Source organism: Tachyglossus aculeatus, chromosome 16 (assembly GCF_015852505.1).
Source record: "Tachyglossus aculeatus isolate mTacAcu1 chromosome 16, mTacAcu1.pri, whole genome shotgun sequence".
Taxonomy (NCBI): Eukaryota; Metazoa; Chordata; class Mammalia; order Monotremata; family Tachyglossidae; genus Tachyglossus; species Tachyglossus aculeatus.
The window spans coordinates 9,510,379-9,529,447 of NC_052081.1; the positions used below are offsets into that span (position 1 = coordinate 9,510,379).

The 19,069-nt window shown below is 50.2% G+C and overlaps 1 protein-coding gene across 2 annotated transcripts in view; it reads left to right on the forward strand.

Moving 5' to 3' along the window:
• The first annotated feature begins 426 nt into the window (after positions 1 to 426).
• BRINP2 (BMP/retinoic acid inducible neural specific 2) overlaps positions 427 to 19,069 on the forward strand; it is a 52,021-nt gene continuing 33,378 nt past the window's right edge. Inside the window, exon 1 of one of the 2 annotated variants that reach the window (XM_038758155.1) lies at positions 427 to 841. The gene's annotated coding sequence lies outside the window, so the exon portion shown is untranslated. Of the gene's footprint in view, positions 842 to 17,168; positions 17,228 to 19,069 lie in introns of those variants that run through there. The other variant, XM_038758157.1, reaches the window with a different exon arrangement.

The window sequence follows — 19,069 nt, forward strand, 5'->3', positions numbered from 1 at the left end:
GTCCCATCTTACCTCCTTCCCTTCCCCACAGCACCTGTATATATGTTTGTACATATTTATTACTCTATTTATTTATCTTGTACATATCTATTCTATTTATTTTATTGTGTTAGTATGTTTGGTTTTGTTCTCTGTCTCCCCCTTCTAGACTGTGAGCCCGCTGTGGGGTAGGGACTGCCTCTATGTGGACTTGTACTTCCCAAGCGCTTAGTACAGTGGTCTGCACACACTAAGCGCTCAATAAATACGATTGATTGATTGATTGCCGGCTTGCCAGCTGAGGGAGCGAGGGGGCGGGGCGGGGAGCGCCCGGGCCAATGAGCGGCCGAGGCGGGGCCCGGGGGCGGAGCTGATTGGTCGCTTGGCTCGATGTATCAACCGGAGCGGGGCGGTGGGTGGGAAGCGGAGGGTGGCATTGGAAGTCGGAGCCCGGGGCTGCAGCCTGCTTGGCATGACACCCGGTGACCACCGGGGAACCCTCGCTCCTCGGGCCGGAGACTTCCAGCTGACTAAAGGGGAGGCTCCGTAGAGTTGGAAAAGAAGCCAGAAGTGCTGGTGCCCGGCCCCTGAAAGAGCGCAGGGAACGGGGGCAGCGCCAACAGAAGCACCAGCAGCAGTCCGGGGCGGGGGGACTCTGAAGGAGACGGCCACCCGTTTCGCCCATTCGGACGGGACGCAGTCGCAGCTTTCTAAATGACGGAAAACCACACGAAACAATAATAAAAAAAAAAATAAACTTTGGAGGGCTGCCACCGGAGATGTTGGTGGTGCACGGAAATCGGGGATCGCTCCTCCCGGGAGCAGCTGGCGCGGCGAGGAAGGGCTCTTGCACGGACTGAAGGTAACAGAGCAGGGTGGTGGGGGATTTTTTTTTCTAATTTTCCAAGGGCGCGATTCCACCCAGAAAAAATAAATCGCCCTCTCCCCCAACTCCCCAGCCATCCCAGGCAGCCTGACAGGAGGGGACCGTGCTATCGGTATCCTTTAGTCTGAGTCCCTCCTGCTGGACCGTGGTGGTGGGCTTACTGGTTTGCATTGGAAATCCCCCCTGCATTGTCTCCCGCTGTTCCTCCCGCTGCTGAATCCCTGACCTATGCTATCATTGCCCCAGGTAATAATAATAATGATGATGGCATTTATTAAGCGCTTACTATATGCAAAGCACTGTTCTAAGCGCTGGGGAGATTACAAGGTGATCAGGTTGCCCACGGGGGGCTCGCAATCTTAATCCCCATTTGACAGATGAGGGAACTGAGGCCCAGAGAAGTGACTTGCCCAAAGTCACACAGTTGACAGAGCCGGGATTCGAACCCATGACCTCTGACTCCAAAGCCCGGGTTCTTTCTGCTGAGCCACGCTGCATTAGACTAAGTCTTCAAAGTTAGAACAACTCCCATTAGCGTCCGTGAATCCACTGAGTGCCAATCCTGCAAGGCTTTTGTAGGCGAGGGTGACGAGCAGAATTGCCAGTATTGGTATTATTCCTATTATAGAATACTCTAGGCAGTCCGTGTGGGTTAGTTTGAGCAAGAACTAAGGTGACAAATGGATGCGAAATGCAGAACGCCCCCATCTAGTCCCCTGGTTATTTAGCCACACGATGCGTCTGCCTCCCTCTGTGGCTGGGCGATTTTCTCACCCACGGATCCAGAGAAACGGCCCTAATGGTGAGTTCGATCAGGTTGCCAAGTTCCTCCAGTTTGGTGGTGCGAGCCCAAAATTGAGTTTCAGTGCGCAGAGCACAGGAGAACCCTACGTACGGCCTGATGATCTAACGGGAGGAGAATTTACTATGTAACCTGACATCTTTCCAACCTGGCTAATTTGTATCCCCCACCCCCCACCCCAGCGCTTAGAGCTGTGCTTGGCACAGAGTAAGCTCTTAAGAAGTACCATAATTATTATCATTTCTTTGATCATCTGTGTGGTTGCATGTTGCGTGTGTGTGCCTGTACCTCTGTGTGCACTGGGCTCCGTGCATACAGCGTGCTGCCTCTAGAATAAGTATGTGTAATAAGAGCTGACCACAGAAGGCTGAAGTGCTCCTGCCCAACAGGAGCATGAACTTGTGAGCTGCTGCCTAAGCTCAGGGTAGGTAGCCCCCTCCCCTCCGACCCTTCACCATAGCCAGCCCTCGCTCTGTTACCCATTTATCTAAAGTTGCATAGGGAGAGATAAACCGAACAGTAACTAACAGCCACGCTAATGCACGGTGGCTGTGTTAGAAAGCACCGTAAATGCCAGAGAGTTTTCCAGTAAGTTGGTAGTTCAAATTTTCTGTACTGGGGGAAGGTGTAATAGGAACTGAGACCTTTGGATCTGTTATACACGGATGCACATCCAAATAGGAATGTACTGTCTGTGTACGTCGGGTCAATGTGGAGCAGACAGATATAATAGTCTGCAAAATTGCCCAGAAGGAGGGGCCCAGTGACATCAGAAGTCAAGAGAGTGATGCTAAGTGAGAGGTTTGCCAGAACCTGCAGATGGTCTTCCTTGACATCATGCTGTGGCATATATGCTGCTGATTTTTAGACGAGGACTTTCTGAGTTCCCTTTCTCTCTCCCTGCCGGAATAAGTTGCCATCTAGTGCCAATGCCATGTTTTAGCAACTGTCCTACTGCTAGGAAGTCAGTCCTCTCCATCTCCCTGGTCCCGGCTGCTCACTGCTCCGGGCCAGACATCGACACCTGCAGTCCTCCTGGATGGATGGGCTGAGAGAAGGGAGGCCGCCCTGCATGGGCTTCCTGCAAACCTCCAGGGGAAGAAGGGGAGATGAGCAGGCAGTGGAATATGCCCCCCTCACACCCCGAGCCCCCACCTCTCCCGCTCAAACACAGCTAGTTCCGGAGGAGCCAGGCAGCTTGGCATAGGAAAGCTGCAGCAGGGTGGAATTGGGGCTGGGGGAGGGAGAAGGAAGTTGGGGTGGGGGGGAAGACAAGTGATTGCTACGCCTTTTGGTGGCTCCTCTCCCCTGGAATGGGATTGGCTTTGTTTAACTGAGTGAAGTGGCAGCGGAGAGAAGGTGTGGAAGCAGAAGCTGGGAGAAAGGAAAGGCTGGAAGCAGAGATGAAAGGCCTCTACCCCACGTAGCTCCCTGCGGAACCTCTCCCCGTCAGGACGCTCCTGGGAAAGCTCCCTTCTGCCCTCCTAACAGGTTGTTTACGGAGCCCGGCCGGAGGGCAAAGAAAACATATCGTCAAAGTCATCCCTGCGTCATCCAACTCCTGCTGCTGCCCTCTCCCAAGCTGCAGAAGATCCGTCAGGGAATAGATTGTGAAAAAGGTCCCCCTGGAGACAGTGTGCCGGACCTCCCCCTGACCCCGGCCACACAAACAAGAGATGATGGGAAGGCACTCTTGGTGGGATGGGCTGATTCAAACCGAAATTTCCTGGGGCAGTGCATTTTGGCGATTCAGTGGTCCCTCTCCAAGACCTGGTATTCTTCCGTGGCATTGGAAGTTTTCTCCAAGGAGCTCAAAGTGCTTTCCTGAGCTCATCTAATTAATCCACACACAACTGGTCTACATCATTCCCTCCCCGCTCCCCTCCTCCCCCAACTCACTATTACTCTCCCTGTTTTGCAAGAGAAGAAGGTAGCGGTTTGCATATGAGGTCCGGAAGGCATGGCCTTGTCATGGGAGCCAAGCACTTCGTGTTCTGTACACCACTCAGTGCTAGTGCTTTGCTTTCTAGCTCTCACTGCCCCGCTTCATGCTTCCCTTGTTCCTAGGGACTGGGCTTTGCATTGGCTGCCAGCCCTGACTCCTCTGAGTCTGATGAGTTAGGAGTTCGACTAAGGCGGGGTTACAATTTACTGCCCCCTAGCAGTGAGGGCAAAGGGAAATAGGGGAATTCAGGGGGCCCTGGCTTTGTACCCCAGTTTGGAGAATAAAGGGAATTGCAACATGTAGGGGCTGTTTTCTCACTCTAGGAAGGAAGAGTAGGATTTAGGCAAAGTGCTGAGAGGTGTGATTTACCCCACTCTCCCAGCCTCTGAATGCCATCAAGCTCACCTGCCTTCCCCAGATGTTTACCTGCATGGGGTGAGGAATCTAGGGGGTTTGACAGGGAGGCAAACAGCAGTGGAAGAAGCAACTGGGCTTCAAGAGCTGGGCCAGGAAGTTGTCCCTGGTGAAAGCCAACTTTTATGACTGAGCGGGCCTGTTTTCTCCCAAATATTCTCCAGGCTGGGCTCATTTCGAGCCACTGTAATCTCAAAGCCTCAAGGCCTTTAGTACTCAGTCCAAGCACTCCCATCTTCATAACCTTAGAGAAGCAGCGTGGCCTAGTGGATAGAGCATGGGCCCGGGAGTCAGAAGGACCTGGGTTCTAATCCTGGCTCCACCACCTGTCTGCTTTGTGACCTTCAACAAGTCAGTTCACTTCTCCGTGTCTGTTACCTATTCTGTAAAATGGGGGTTATGACTGTGAACCCCATGTGGGACATGGACTGTGTCCAACCTGATTATCTTGTATCTACCCCAACACTTAGTACAGTGCCCAGCACATAGTAACAAATATCATAAAAAGAACAAAAACAGAAAAACCCCTTCTGCCTCCCATCCTCTTCCTTTTCCGTACAACATATGCTCTTGCGGTCGCAACAGAGTGGACCATAAGGGGGATGGGGGTGGCGGGGTGGAATCCCCTGCAGCTGAAACACCAAGTAGCCTCTCTCACATGACACAGGACAAGGAGCAGTCAGTCCGGGAGCAGCCAGTAGTAGAAGTGCTTATTGAGCACCCACCTGGGGAGGTGCACTGTATGAGGTGCTTACCAGAGCCAGGCTGTCATCCAGGGGCCCTGAAGTGGTGCATGATGGAAAAATGGTGGCTACTTGGCAAAGACCTTCTCCTTAGGGTCTTGGACAGGTCAAGTTGAAGCCCGGTCCCTGGCTCTCCTGGATAGACCGGTCACCCTTTTTACATCTTCCTCACTCAATTCGCCATTCTAGAATCCACACCGCATGAGACCCTGATTTATCTGGGATTCTCTTCTAGGAAGGCCTCTCCTTGTGGAAATGAGAGTGGAGGGTCTTTCCCAAAGTCTCACACTTCATTGTCAGCAGAAAGAGAGGCTTGGAACCCTCACCCCAAGGAAAGCGGTATCCCGCTTTGCTCACTGAGCCTGATCACCCCCTGGGCTTTCCAGGTTGGGCCAATAGCAGCAACAGTGGCACTGCCAGGGCCCCAGTGGGTAGAGAATGAGAGTGGTGGAAGGTGAGACGTTTATACCTGACCCCGTCAGGATCCCCCACTTCTCTGGGAGCAGACAGCCCCAAGAAAAGTCATAGATGGGAGAGGAGGTTGTACACACAGAGGGGAAAGAGGGAAGCTTGACTTCCCTTCCCTATCCCAGAGGGTAACAGTGTCTTGAGTGGAGAAGATTCTCAGTAAAGATTTACCCTCTGCTCCCCAATCTTCCCCCATGCCTTTCAAAGTCAATCAACTCCTTCACTTTCTGGCTCAAACTTGTGAGGCTTTGGTGCTGTTCTGCTCTAGAAACGGAGGTGTCAGACCATAGCTGTCGAGGCTGGAACTGGTTTAAAACTAGCTTCCCAGTTGACTGGGGAGTAAAATCTAAGAACATTGGCAGCACCAATACTGGGCCAGACCAGTGGTCCATGTAGCCCAAGTTCTGCCTTTGACAGTGACAAAAAGATGTTTAGAGGGAGGGATCATGTCTATCAAGCATTTAGTCCAGTACCCTGGACAGAGGAAGCATTCAATAAATACTAGTGACTGAGTTACAGTGTGATGACTGCCCTCCTTTACAACATCCTAATCTCCCTCGTTTTTCATCTAGAAACTCTATTATCAATCCATCAATTGTGTTTATTGAGTGCTTACCGTGTGCAGAGCACTGTACTAATTGTTTGGGAGAGTACAGTATATAAGAGAGTTGGTAGACATGTTCCCTGCCCACAACAAGGGATTATTGACTTTTCAGCCATGAATGTAGCCAAACTCTTCTTGGGCCCACCAATATTTTTGGACTGAAAAGCTTATTCTGGCCACAGATATATGCTTACCTGCATGCTAAATGAAGAAGCATCTGGTTTGGTTTTGAACCTACCACCCTCAAGCTTTGCCAAGTCCCTCCTGGTCCTGAGGGATTTGGTAAGCAAATTTTGTGCTCACCTCATAAATACCACCATGATTAGTAATAAAAATAATAATAACTGTCATTGGTTGAGTGCTTACTTTGTGCCAAACACCAGACTGTGCTAAAGTAGATCCCAGATAATCAGATCGAAAACAGTCCCTGTCCCACATGGGGCTCCTAATCTAATGCGGAGGGAGAACAGGTATTCAATCCCCATTTTACAGATGAAGAAATTGAGAAACAGAGAAGTTAGGTGTCTTGTCCAAAGCCATCCAACAGGCAAGTGACAGAGCCAGGATTAGAGCCCAGATGCCCTGACTCCCAAGCCTGGGCTTTTTCCACTAGGCTTCTCTGCTTCCCTGTTCTGCCGGTGCCCACTTTTTCTGACCAAGGCTGAGGTCAAACTGAGAACAAACTGTCCCTGATGGGATCTTTCAAAGAGATCTTGGGCTCCGGGGACTCTCAGACTGCATAAGACTCTCAGACAGCAGGGCAGCTTGGTTCCTGTGCATTGTTGTGGGACTGTGGTACCCAGTGGGACAGCAGGGGTGATTGCCCCAGCTCCCTTCCCCTAGGATAGAGTTGGTCAGTCTTGGAGGTGGGCAGTCCCTGCCTCAGCAGCCTCCTGGTAGTCCCTGCTGCCCTGTCCTTTCACAGGCCATGGCCAGGTCCTTGCAACTCCAGGGTCCAAAAGGCAACCCCACCCCCTGCTTGGCCTTTGGCTCATTGCAAAGAAATTCCCAGAAAGCAAGAGAATGGCAACCTTCCAAAATTCCTGATAAGCCCCGAAGAACCAGAGTGAGTGGGCATAGCTCCAAGGTACTAGATTCCTGGCTTTGGGCTCTGGTTCAGGGGCTGCAAGAGTTTAGGCCTCCCACCCCACAACTCGCTCCCACATCGAGCAAAGCTGGGTCAGGGGTGGAAATGGGACTGTCCGGGGCCAGAGTGGAACTTGCTCTTCTGTTTCCAAGTTAACCACTCTTGGTTGGGGCATCTCCTTCCTCCTCGAGAGAGGGCCCAGCCAGCCCAGGACTGGCCCTGACTTCTATGCTGTGCCCCTCCCATCACACTTCCTCCGGGGGAAAGCCGAGAGGAGAAGACAAACACAACCGATCCCGGCTCCTAGTGGAAGTCCAGTTTGGGGAAGGGTGGGGGAAAGGGTGGGAGACGGAACTGCGCAGGGGACGAGGAAGGCTGAGAGCTCTGGAGCAGGTGGACTCAGGGGCCCTCTCCTCCCTACTCTCGGCTTGTGGCCAGCCAGGGTGCAGGGTGGAGGAATGGGGAGACTTGGGATATCACAATCATCCCCAGCCTCCTCCACCTTTAATACCACGAGGGACTTCACACTCTTTCAGGTTGAGACACAAACAGGCAGCTTTCCCACTGTAAAGTGACTGGGGTAGCAATGAGGTCAAGAAACTGAGCTCCTGGGTGTCTCCACCTTTCCCGACAAACACACAACCTATTGCGTGGAATAGATCCGATTCCCAAGTGCACAGGAGGCAGACTGTCCACATCACCCTGGGCACGTAAGGTGCGGGTGCCTTGGCTATTGTAACCTAGCTCTTGGCATCCCGGCCTCCTCCGAGTCTCTGCTCTAGGAGAGCAGCCCCTTTCCTGATTACCACACCCCAGGCTGTTCCATCCTCCATGAGGGTCCCCCAGGAGTCTTCTGCTAAACCCCATTGTTTGAAAGCCCAGCTTCCCTACTTCTCAACATGTCTGTTCTGCCTTACCTTACTGTGTGGACCCCTTTCAGCAGGCATAGGGCCACTCTGGGAGACCACGAGTCACACCTATAGACCCCTTGCTGCCTTCTGCTCCTGGAGTTTTCTTGCAGCCAAGCAAGAAAATGGACTTGGGGCCCCAGAGTTTGGGAAGGTGGTTTGGGGTACGCAGAGCTCCAGGGGAAGATTTCAGTTCTGCCAGGCACCTAGAGCCTCTTGGGGCTCAAGAAGCATCTCTGAGCCTGCCAACCAACACAGTCAGGGAGCGGCAGGTTGCCAGGTGGTGACTGCAGAGGCAGGCCGGCCTGACGGGCGGCACCAGAAGCAGACAAATTCCAGAGAGAAAGCCAAGAGGCAGAATCAAAAGCGATGGCAGTGGCAAACGACCAGTGCATCAGCTTGGGAAAGGCCCCCCCACCCCCACCCCATCCCCAGTGGACTGACCCAGTGAACTGTCTGGCGTCGTGGGCCTTTTGTGGCCACCCCCCATGTGCACAGATGGGATTTCAGCAGCTTGGGAATTGGAGAAGCACCACGACCTAGTGGATAGAGCATGGGCCTGGGGAGTCAGAAGGACATGGGTTGTAATCCCAGCTCTTCCACGTGTCTGCTGTGTGACCTTGGACAAGTTACTGCACTTCTCTGTGCCTCAGTGACCTCATCTGTAAAATGGGGATGAAGACTTTGAGCCCCATGTGGGATAGGGACTGTGTCCAACCCTATCTGCTTGTATCCACCCCATGCTTAGAACAGTGCCTGGAAAATAATAAGTGCTTAACAAATATCACAATTATTATTATTGTTATCATCTCATTATCTTGACAACGAAAGGCAGATGTTAGGTTTAAAAACCTCATTGCCCTTTGAGGTCTCTTTGGAAAGGGATCCTGTTTCGATCTGCCGCTGGCCCCAGGGCTGTGAGTCTGCCACAAACTAAATGCAAACTGCCTGACTTGGTTTTAACTACCTTCCTACAATTAGATCACCTAGCTCTCTCTCCATCTTAAGCCCCATCTTCAAACACTAAGGACAGCAACTGACAGAGACAGACAGAGAGTGCATGAGTGTATTAGCCCGGCTCTGGATCTAGAGGAATGCCTGCTGGGCCTGTGCCATCTGAAAGAACCCTCTAGGACAACCTTTGAGGTGGGCAGGCCCAGCAGGGATACTGAAAAATAGCTGGCTATTTTGAGAGGTCAATACTGCATTACATACTTATTGCATACATATGTATGTATCACCTAGCTTCTTCAGAGAGGTAAATGGGGGCAAATAGCCGAGGGATGAAGAGATAGAAGCAAAAGGAAAAAAAGAAAAGTGCTTGTTAGATGGCTAGTCATCCAGACATGTTCCTCTTCATCCTAGAGGGGATAATCACTGTGGTCCTTCCAGAGGTTCCCACCCAGGGACAGGACTACCACTTGAGCTCTGGTGCTAATCACAGGAGGTCTATAAGCCGGAGTAGACCTAGGCCCTGGGCAATGGGGACAAGTCACAGTGTCCCAAAGGAAAATCTCCCAAGAACCTCCTCAGTCACCCCCCCCGGCAGAAGTGATGGAACAGCAGATGGGACTATGTCCTGCATTCCGCCTCAGCCCCAAGCTGAGATCCAGGAGGTGGAGCAGTGGAACATCCTTGGAATTCCCTTGAGGGGCAAGAAATAGTGAAGACCCACTGGTAGAGAGCCCCCTAGCACTGTGAGCCTCAGGTAGGACCAGTAGTATGGCTGATTTGATTACCTTGAATTCTTCCCCAGCATTTATTAGAGGGCTTGGCATATAGTAGGTGCTTACCAAATACCACAATTGTGAGGTAATTTCTCCCTCCCTCTGGCTCCTCACTCGGCCATTTCAACGCATGATATGAAGGTTCTGCCTTCAGTGCGGCAGGTGGATGGATGCCCAGAGTTCCAGGAGGCCTCAGGTCCATTTTAGGGTCCTTGGAACCCACTCCCTCCCCCCGATGGACGCTGAGCTAAAAGAACCAGCCGAGGTAGGTGATGATGAGAAGAGGCTGCAGCATCCCCCGCGGGGTCACGGGTACCTTAATGCACTAGAGACCCCTAGAGGCCGTTCGCTTGTATTACAATCATTCATTCATTCATTCATTCAATCGTATTTATTGAGCGCTTACTGTGTGCAGAGCACTGTACTAAGCGCTTGGGAAATACAAGTTGGCAAGATATAGAGACGGTCCCTACCCAGCAGCGGGCTCAGAGTCTAGAAGGGGGAGACAGACAACAAAACAAAACATATTAACAAAATAAAATAAATAGAATAAATATGTACAAGTAAAATAAATAAAGAAAGAAATAAATATGTACAAACATATATACAGGTGCTGTGGGGAGGGGAAGGAGGTAAGGCGGGGGGAGGGTGAGAGGAAGGAGGGTGCTCAGTCTTGGAAGGCCTCCTGGAGGAGGTGAGCTCTCAGTAAGGCTTTGAAGGGAGGAAGAGAGCTAGCTTGGCGGATGTGCGGAGGGAGGGCGTTCCAGGCCAGGGGGAGGACGTGGGCCAGGGGTCGACGGCGGGACAGGCGAGAACGAGGCACAGTGAGGAGGTTAGTGGCAGAGGAGCGGAGGGTGCGGGCTGGGCTGTAGAAGGAGAGAAGGGAGGTGAGAAAGGAGGGGGCGAGGTGATGGAGAGCCTTGAAGCTGAGAGTGAGGAGTTTTTGCCTGATGCGTAGGTTGATCCCAAGGCAGGATTTCTAACCAGACGATCTTGGGTTAATAATAATCATGATGGTATTTGTTAAGCGCTTACTGTGTGCCAAGCACTGTTCTAAGCACTAGGGTACACACAAAGTAATCAGGTTGTCCCACATGGGGCTCACAGTCTCAATCCCCATTTTACAGATGAGGTAACCGTGGCTCAGAAAAGTTAAGTGGCTTGCCCAAGGTCACACAGCTTACAAGTGGTGGATCCGGGACTAGAACCCATGTCATCTGACTCCCAAGCCCGTGCTCTTGCCACTAGGCCACACTTCTCACTGGGGTTGGGGTAGAGGGAGGAGGAGCTTAGCCATCCTACCTGTAAGTGGTATGGGCTTGTATTCCTTTGGATTCTCAGTACCGTCACCCGCTGTGGGCCTTCAGTGCCACACCCCTGCCCCGCCAATCAGTCTTTCTCTCACGCCACACAGACGTTGTTCTTTGGGTGTCCCCCATGGCCCGGTGTGGCCAGGAATGTCCCACGCATCTGAGAAAAAGCAGGGATACACAGAGAGGGCTTTTTCCTCGGGGTCAGACCCCTGCCCGAGCTCTCTCGCAGAGGGGTACCGTGGCCAGTGGTGCACAGATGCTATGGGTTCCAGGGGTTGGGGGAGAAAAGGAATAGGAGGAGGAGAGGGGTTTGGGATGCTGAATGTTCCCCCAACTGTATATAAAGCCACAGTGTCCTCTGGGATTTCATGGGAATTCCACTCTGTTGCAGGGGTTTTCTGCCTTTCCCCTGCTCGGCGTCAGAAGGGTATGGTGCTGGTGTTGGGTGTGGTCGGTAAGGACCCGAGCATCAGCTTCATTTAAATGCAAGAGGAGTGAAGTGATTCTTCCCTGTGTGATTGGCACACCTACAAGAATCACCTTGGGCTTCTTTCCAGCTGATAGGCACTACATAAATGTAAGATATTACTCTTGCTCTGTTTCCTGAAATGTATCTCACCCATACAGTGTGGGAAGTGGGTTTGGCACGGGCTGAGAGAGACTTAATATATTCTTTTTAAAAAACAATTCTGTTTCTGGGATCCATAAAGCACGTGTGGATTGACAAAATCCATTTTTATGCTTAGGAGAATTGGCTAATTTTGAAACAATTGACATACTATATGAATATTATGATGGATTTTACATATTCTGTCTGCTTGGAGCCGAGCATCTCGGAACCCAGGTACACTTTTGTGCTAGGCTTAAATCCGGCAGGCTTCCACTAGCTTCCAGGTGCAGGTTCTCTTTGACAGAAGCAGCAGGGACCTCCAACTTCACCTGCATTGGCACAGGGAGCTGGTCCTTTCATTTTGCCATTAAAGCCCTGAGCATATGGAACATCCAGGCTGTTCTTTGTCGAGTGGTGATAATAGAGTTGGGAGCTCACCCAAGCTGGAAGCTTTTTAAGTTGGGGAACGGAGATGGGAGGGGTGAGGAAGGAGGAAGAGGCCCAACAGCAAGACTTAAGAAGCAATTAAAATGGCCCTTGATTTAGCAAGAACGTGTGTGACTCACAGCCCCAGAGGCACCACGGTTTTGTGAGAACTTGAGCGAGTCATTTGACTTCTCGGTGTTTTCATTTTCTCCAGCCGGACTGGCCAAGTGTGTGGTCAGGACGCGGGGTGTAGGGGTGGAGGTGGGGAGAATCCTTAGGCTGGGAGCACCACAGAAAGAGCATGGGGAAGACTAGTGCTCAGAGTTTTTAGTTCCCCTGCAATGGGGGACACAGACAGCACCATCACAAAAGCTGGGCCTTCGATGACAGACTGGGGCAAGTTCAGAAGGGATATAAAAGTGCTGTTATCTCAATTCCCCCAAAATCCTTCCAGGATCAGCTAGGCCAGTCACTGAGACCAGCCCTATGGGCTTTTTTACATTTTTTTTTTTTTAATTCCAGGTCCAGATTTAATTAGCAGCTGCAGGGGGAAAAAAAGAAAATAACGAGCAGCTTGGAAGAGGTTTATGGTTCAGGTCTGCAGGACTCAGCAATTTGACATTCTAATCCTGTTATTTCTCACCTTAAGCCAAACAGAGTCATCAAGGTTGGGTGGTTTCTTCCCTTTCCCATAATTCATCTAGCTGCTAACCCTCTGCTCTTCTCCCCCTCCCTTTACTTTCCCCTCATGCTTTGGTCTTGTCTCGTTTCTTTAACCAGGATGTCACAAGGCCTGAGCAAAGCATTTCCTGCTCCATAGCTTTGTTCGGAAGCTGCCTGGGCTGGGCTGGGGGGAAGGAGGGCTGGGGGGAGTGAGAGACAGAGAGGGGGGAGTGAGAGACAGAGAGAGGGGAATGGGCTCTTGCCAACAAGTAGATGGATGAATCTGGCCTTACTGTCCTGCAGCAGCAGCCGGGGAATGGGGCTATTGCTGGGAAGAGGCAGGGCTGGGGCTGACCTTTGCCCCATTGTCCAGCTTTCAGGAAGGTGTTCGGGGACCCCCGGACCTTAACAAGCTGCACCTTTGCCACCCCCACAGTCCAAAAAGAAGGGCAGGTCGCCCAGCAGTACTATCCCCTCCCATTCTCCACATCTGACCTCCTTGTGTTTGGCAGAGTGGGTTTAGAATGAGAGACGCTGCTTCCCTCAGTGCCTTCTGGGATGCAGCAGAGGTGGCCGAAGTCGCCATTCTTCGGCCTTGCCCTATTTGGGAGACCCTGTGTCTACTAGCTGCTCTGGAAAAGGCCGAGACAGGAAGCTCCTCCGACTCAGGAGTCCTCAAGGGAGCTGGATCCAGCCCTGAGCAATCTGACTTTCTAATCCAACTATCTCTCACCTTAAACCAGAGTTAGCGAGATTGGGTGGTTTCTTCCCTTTCCCATAATTCATCTACGGACCTTGGGATCAGAGATCTACCTTTCCCTGATCTTGATCAGTTCATCTGCAGAATGGTTTGGTGGTCATCCTTGCCATCTCTTCCACCAGGGCACGATAATACTGTCCCAGTGACCTAATTAGGCTTTTGTAAGGAAAAACCCTTACTGGGAAAGGAGAGGTAGAGCTACAGTTTTAGAAGCAGTGTGGTCTAATAGAAAGTGCTCAGATCTGGGATTAAGAAGAACTGGGTTCTAATCCTGGCTCCACCACTTGCCTGCATTGTGACCTTGGGCAAGTCATTTAAGTTCTTTGTACCTCAGTTTCCTCCTCTGTAAAGTATACAATACCTTTTCTCCCTGCCCCTTAGACTGTGAGCTCCATGGGGGACAGGGACAGGGATTGGGTCTGATTTGATTATCTTGTACTGCCCCAGACCTTAGCACACTAATCGACACATAGCAAGCACTTAGTACCACAAATATAATTATTATTATTGCAGAAATATCTGAAGTGCAATCCTCCATTTTGACCAAATGTTCTTTCTCTCTCTGCCTGGTGAAAACAGAGAACAGACCAGTTTGAGTGAAGCAATTACACCAAACCCTATCATGTTGGGAATTGATTGGAAGGTAGTGCAGGGTCCTGGTTTCCACTGAACCAACCAAACAGAACAGCATTGTATATACAAGTGGATAGAACATAGGCCTGAGAGTCAGAAGGTCATGGGTTCTAATCCCTGCTCTGCCACTTGCCTTCTGTTTGACCTTAGGCAAGTTACTTCACTTCTCTGGCTTCAGTTACCTCATCTGTAAAATGGGAATTAAGACTGTGAGCCCCACGTAGGAGAGGGATTGTCTCCAACCTGATTTGCTTGTATCTACCCCAGTGCTTAGTACAGTGCTTGGCAAACATTAAGCATTTAACAAACATCATCAGCTTCGTGGCAGCCACTGCCCAGAACCACCTGGTTTGTCTCAGGCTGAAATCCTGCTACCTCCCGGCCCATGGAAGAACCTTCCCCATACTAATTCGCAGGAAAACCTACAAATTCAGGACCAGACTTTGGAGGTGGAGAGGGGAGGTTAATGCCTGGAATCAAAGCTATACTATTGATGAGTGTGGAGCTGGTTTGGAAAAAAGAGAAAATAGCCGTGATGACTAAGGCAGAACAAAATGGAAGAGGACATAATGTTCCTATTTGGTTTTATTCCAAATTAGCTCCACTCCACCCACACTATGAGGCGGGTTGGGGGAAAGAGACAAGTCCCTTGACCAATGAGATGCTTAAGCAGATTGAGTTAGGTCCCCTCTGTATTCTTGCAGGAAGGCTGACTCTGAGGCGGGTGGGATTCAGCCCTAAAGAACCAGAGGGGATCTCCCCACTCAACTTAAACGTTCATCCGCCTCGTTATGATCTGAAGAAGCCTTCCGATTTTGTCTCATAAGAAGCCTTGTCAGTGTAAAAGGAACTCGAATCGGCAGCGGAGGCTCAGATTTGATTGTTATTTGGGACCAAGCGCCCTGCACTGTGATGTCTGCGTTGGTTGAAGCCTGTTAGAGTCACATGCTGTGTGACTGCCATCCTCTTGAGACCCTCAAGAAAGCGAGATGTCTATCTTTTGCTTCCAAAGGTGGCCCTAGTGAGTAAACTGTTTTTAAATAAGTAACGTGCCTAAATAATTTAAACAAAAGCTGTACTGCCTGGTGGTGTGGGGGACGGTGGGTGGAGAGGTGGGAGAAAGAGAGAGAATGTAGGCCAGCTAAATTCTCCATCAGTATGCACTCAGCAAAAATCCTAGGGGCCTTGTAACAGGTGGTAAATTTCTAAGGATCAGCCAAGCAGAAATTCTATCACATCTTCCTGCTCGCCTCTTCCAAATCCAATTCTCAACGAACAAGGAATTTCAACTCTAGAGGTTTCCAGGGGGGCACTCCAGATCTACTGCTCCTCTGCCATTCTAACCTCAATCATGTTGACTGGCATCGTGGTAGAGGACTAAAGGAAAAGGTGAATGTTCATCCTGGGACTCTGAGTTCTTCATGAAGGCTCCAGTCAGAAGTTGAGTAAATACACTGAAGATTTGGGAGACTGACCTTATTAGCAGCTCATCCCTCTGCTTGCTGTCTCGTCCCTCCGTTTCCCTTGCTAGGCTAATGCAGTCTCTGATTTCTTTCTAGCATTCCCTTCCAGTCTATTTCCCCATCTGCTCTGTAGCTCAGTCCCCTAACTTTAGATCTTCTTCTCTCCTGAGGGAGCCTTAAGTTTTGCTTTCTCTGCTTTGTGTCCCTCTTTCCCTACTACATATTTCTCTTAAGGAGTCACACAGGGGCCTGCACTGTTTCAAGAATAACCAAACACACTGGATGTATGTCTGTCTGAGGATATGTCGGTCTGTGTCGCTCACGGCCCAAGCCATCGGGCCCAATGGGAGCAGTGGGCGTGTGTGGGATGCAGTGAGCCTGAACCAGGGAAACAGCCAAAGGGATGGGAGAAAACTGACTAAGGAAATTATAAACTGAACATCAGGACTGTTTTTTCCAATGGTGGGCCCCATCAAGACCGAGCAATCCTTTAGAGAAACACGCCACTCGACACATTTAAAACTGAAGTGGGCCACTGAGAAAAAACTCTTACATTTTCTGGCCTAGCAGGGCCTGTCCTTCTCTAGCCCTTTCAATTCTAGACGTTGTGGACCTTTAACAATGGGAGGAGAAAACTGGCAGCGGTGAGAATCTGCAGTTCTCCAGCTGCTGATGAGGAACCTAAAGAGGATCTGGCAGTGGGCAGAGCCCTGGCTCATGGTCAAGGTTCATTTCTGAACCTCTCTAAAATGCAGTACACATCCTTTGCTACACATTGTACAGAGCAGGGGCTCTAGTACCCTTTTCTCTTATACTGTACTCTCCCAAGCACTTAGTACAATGCTCTGCACACACTAAATACTCAATAAATATCGATTGATTGATTAGCAGAGACCCATCTCCTGGAATTTGGATGGGGGGGGGACAAAAAAGGGAGAGCTCTGTAATGAGAGGCACTGAATTACATTCCTTTCATCCCAGTAAAAAAATTGCATGCATTCCAGGTAAATTAATCAATCAACCAATTGTATTTATTGAGTGCTGACTGTGTGCTGGGCACTGTACTAAGTGCTAGGGATAGTACAAAATAACGGAGTTGATAGCCACAACAATGGGGAACCAGCTTTAATCAAGGTGTCTAGGTTCACACTGGAGCAATTGGATGATCTCTGTTGAGGTGTGGATAAGCTCCTCACCACTCTCCCTATTGCCCTCCCTGCAGATTGTCCACCAAATGTCTCTTCCATTTGGGCAGATGACCAGTAGCCAGATATTGGTGTTCTGTCCAGAACCACCAGCACCTGGACTCTAAAGAGATCAAGTAAGCTGTCCTTCTAACTCTGACTCCTCACACTTGGAGTGGATGCCTGGTGGCCTTCAATGGCACAAAGTTAAGTGGTGTGTACCTGCCTCTGCTACGAGCTGGGCTATTAATTAGCGGAGGGTTAATCTCTTAGGAAAATGATGTGCAGAAATGCAGGAGAGATTAATGGGCTGTGCCGTGAAGAGTGTCTGATTCCAAAGTCAATCCAGCTTGTTTGTTTTTCCCTAACGTCACTGTCTCCATTTATGTATGTGCTGTTTTCTGGAGAAAAGGAGAAGAAAAGACATTCTGTCTTCTAGGGGGACAGGAACAAGTCAGCCATCAGCCCAAAACTCTGAGTCCCGGTTCCCCTAATGAACATACTGACAACTGGCACAGAGTTAACTCATGAGAATTCAAGGTGGAGGAGAAGAAAAACCTGGAAAACCTGGAAAATAAAATCTACCGATAATCTCCAAGCTTCAGTGCATCAGTAAGTTGTATCTCCTTCCCTACCAAACTGTTAATAGGTAAAGGAAAGAAATTGGAGTTTCACCTCTATTTTATTTATAACAACAGTAAATATTTCTTAAGCACTCACTCTGTGACCAACAGTTTGCTAAGTCCTGGGGTAGTTATAATACATTTAGATCAGACTTGGTCCCTGTTCCACACAGGACTGGGAGCTGGGAGACCTGGGTTCTAATTCCGGCTCTGCCATTTGTCTGCTGGGTGACCCTGGACAAATCACTAAACTTCTCTGTGCCTCAGTTCCCTCATCTGTAAAATGGGAATTCAATACTTGTTCTCCCTCTCCCTCATAGACTGCTAGCCCCCTGTGGGGCAGGGATTGCTTCCCATCTGATCATCTTTTGTTTGCCTCTGGGCTTACTTAGCACAGTGCTGGGCACATAGTACACACTTAATAAATGCCACCATTGTTCCTCTCACAATCTTGGGAGTATACTCAACACATGGACAAAGGTGTTACAAGAGAAAGCAACTGGCCCAAATTCTCCCCAACCTGGATGTTGAAACCCTGTTTATGGGCCTTCAGCCCTTGAGCTAGCTACATAATAATAATAATAATAATGATTATGGTGTTTGTTAAGCGCTTACTTTGTGCAAAGCACTATTCTCAGCGCTTGGGGGATACAAGGTGATCAGGTTGTCCCACATGGGGCTTACAGTCTTAATCCCCAATTTACAGATGAGGTAACTGAGTGGCTTGCCCCAGTCACACATAGGTTACATAGGTTACACAAGGTTACATAGCAAGCCGCCACCCACTGCCCAAGGAGAGCATGCTGCTCCCTTCCCACCCCATGGCAGAAGATTTGTTATCTGCCTTGATTTGCTGACCTCCCTGCCTGCCTTGATTACTGCAGCAGCCCCCTTGTTAATCTCCCTGCCTCCCGTCCCTCCCCACTTCAGTCCATACTTCACTCTGCTGCCCTGATCATTTTTCTACAAAGCTGTTTTGTACATTTTAACCCACTCAATCAATCAATCAACGGTATTTATTGAGCGCTTACTATGTGCAGAGCACTGTTCTAAGCACTTGGGAGAGTACAAGGCAAGGGAATATGCAGACTCCTTCCCTGCCCATAACGAGTTCAGTCTAGAAATATGCAGACTCCTTCCCTGCCCATAACGAGTTTATAGTCTGAAAGGGGAGTCAGAGAATAATACGAGTCCAGGGGGTTCGACCGCAGCGTTGAGTAGTGCTTAGCCTGAACAGCAATGGGTCCAGTACACAGAACCGTCTGGGTCAGTCACGCTCCTCCAGACAAGCCGCAATCACTGCCAGGGCTACTGAGGGGGGCAGGGAATTCCACCTTTTTTCTTCTTCAGTCCCAGCATTTTGCAAATAGCCAGTCAGGAGCCCCACTTATCTGTCTCCCACCAAAACTACCTAAAGCTAAGGCCACAGTTGCCCTGACTGGGCAACTAGAAGTGGCAGGGGATGGCGGGGAGGACAATTACTTTGTGACTGAGAGCCCTGGTCCCAGCCACTATATGGAAATGACCACAGACCACAGATCCAGAGGGCAGAAAAAGCAGAGCCTTCACAAAAGGACTTTCCTCTCCTCCCCCTCTGCTCACTTCCCCTCACCGCCCACCCACACGCTTCAAAACGGACAGCGGCGAGAAGGTCCTCCAGTAGTTGCCTAACCAACTCTGCATCGAACAGATACTCCTAGCCATCCGCTTTCAAGTATTCCATCACTTTGCCCCGATTTACCTCCCTTACCTCCCTGATTTCCTACTACAACCCAGCCCCCACACTTTGTGCCTCTAATGCCAACGTACTGCTGTATCTCCATCTTGTCTG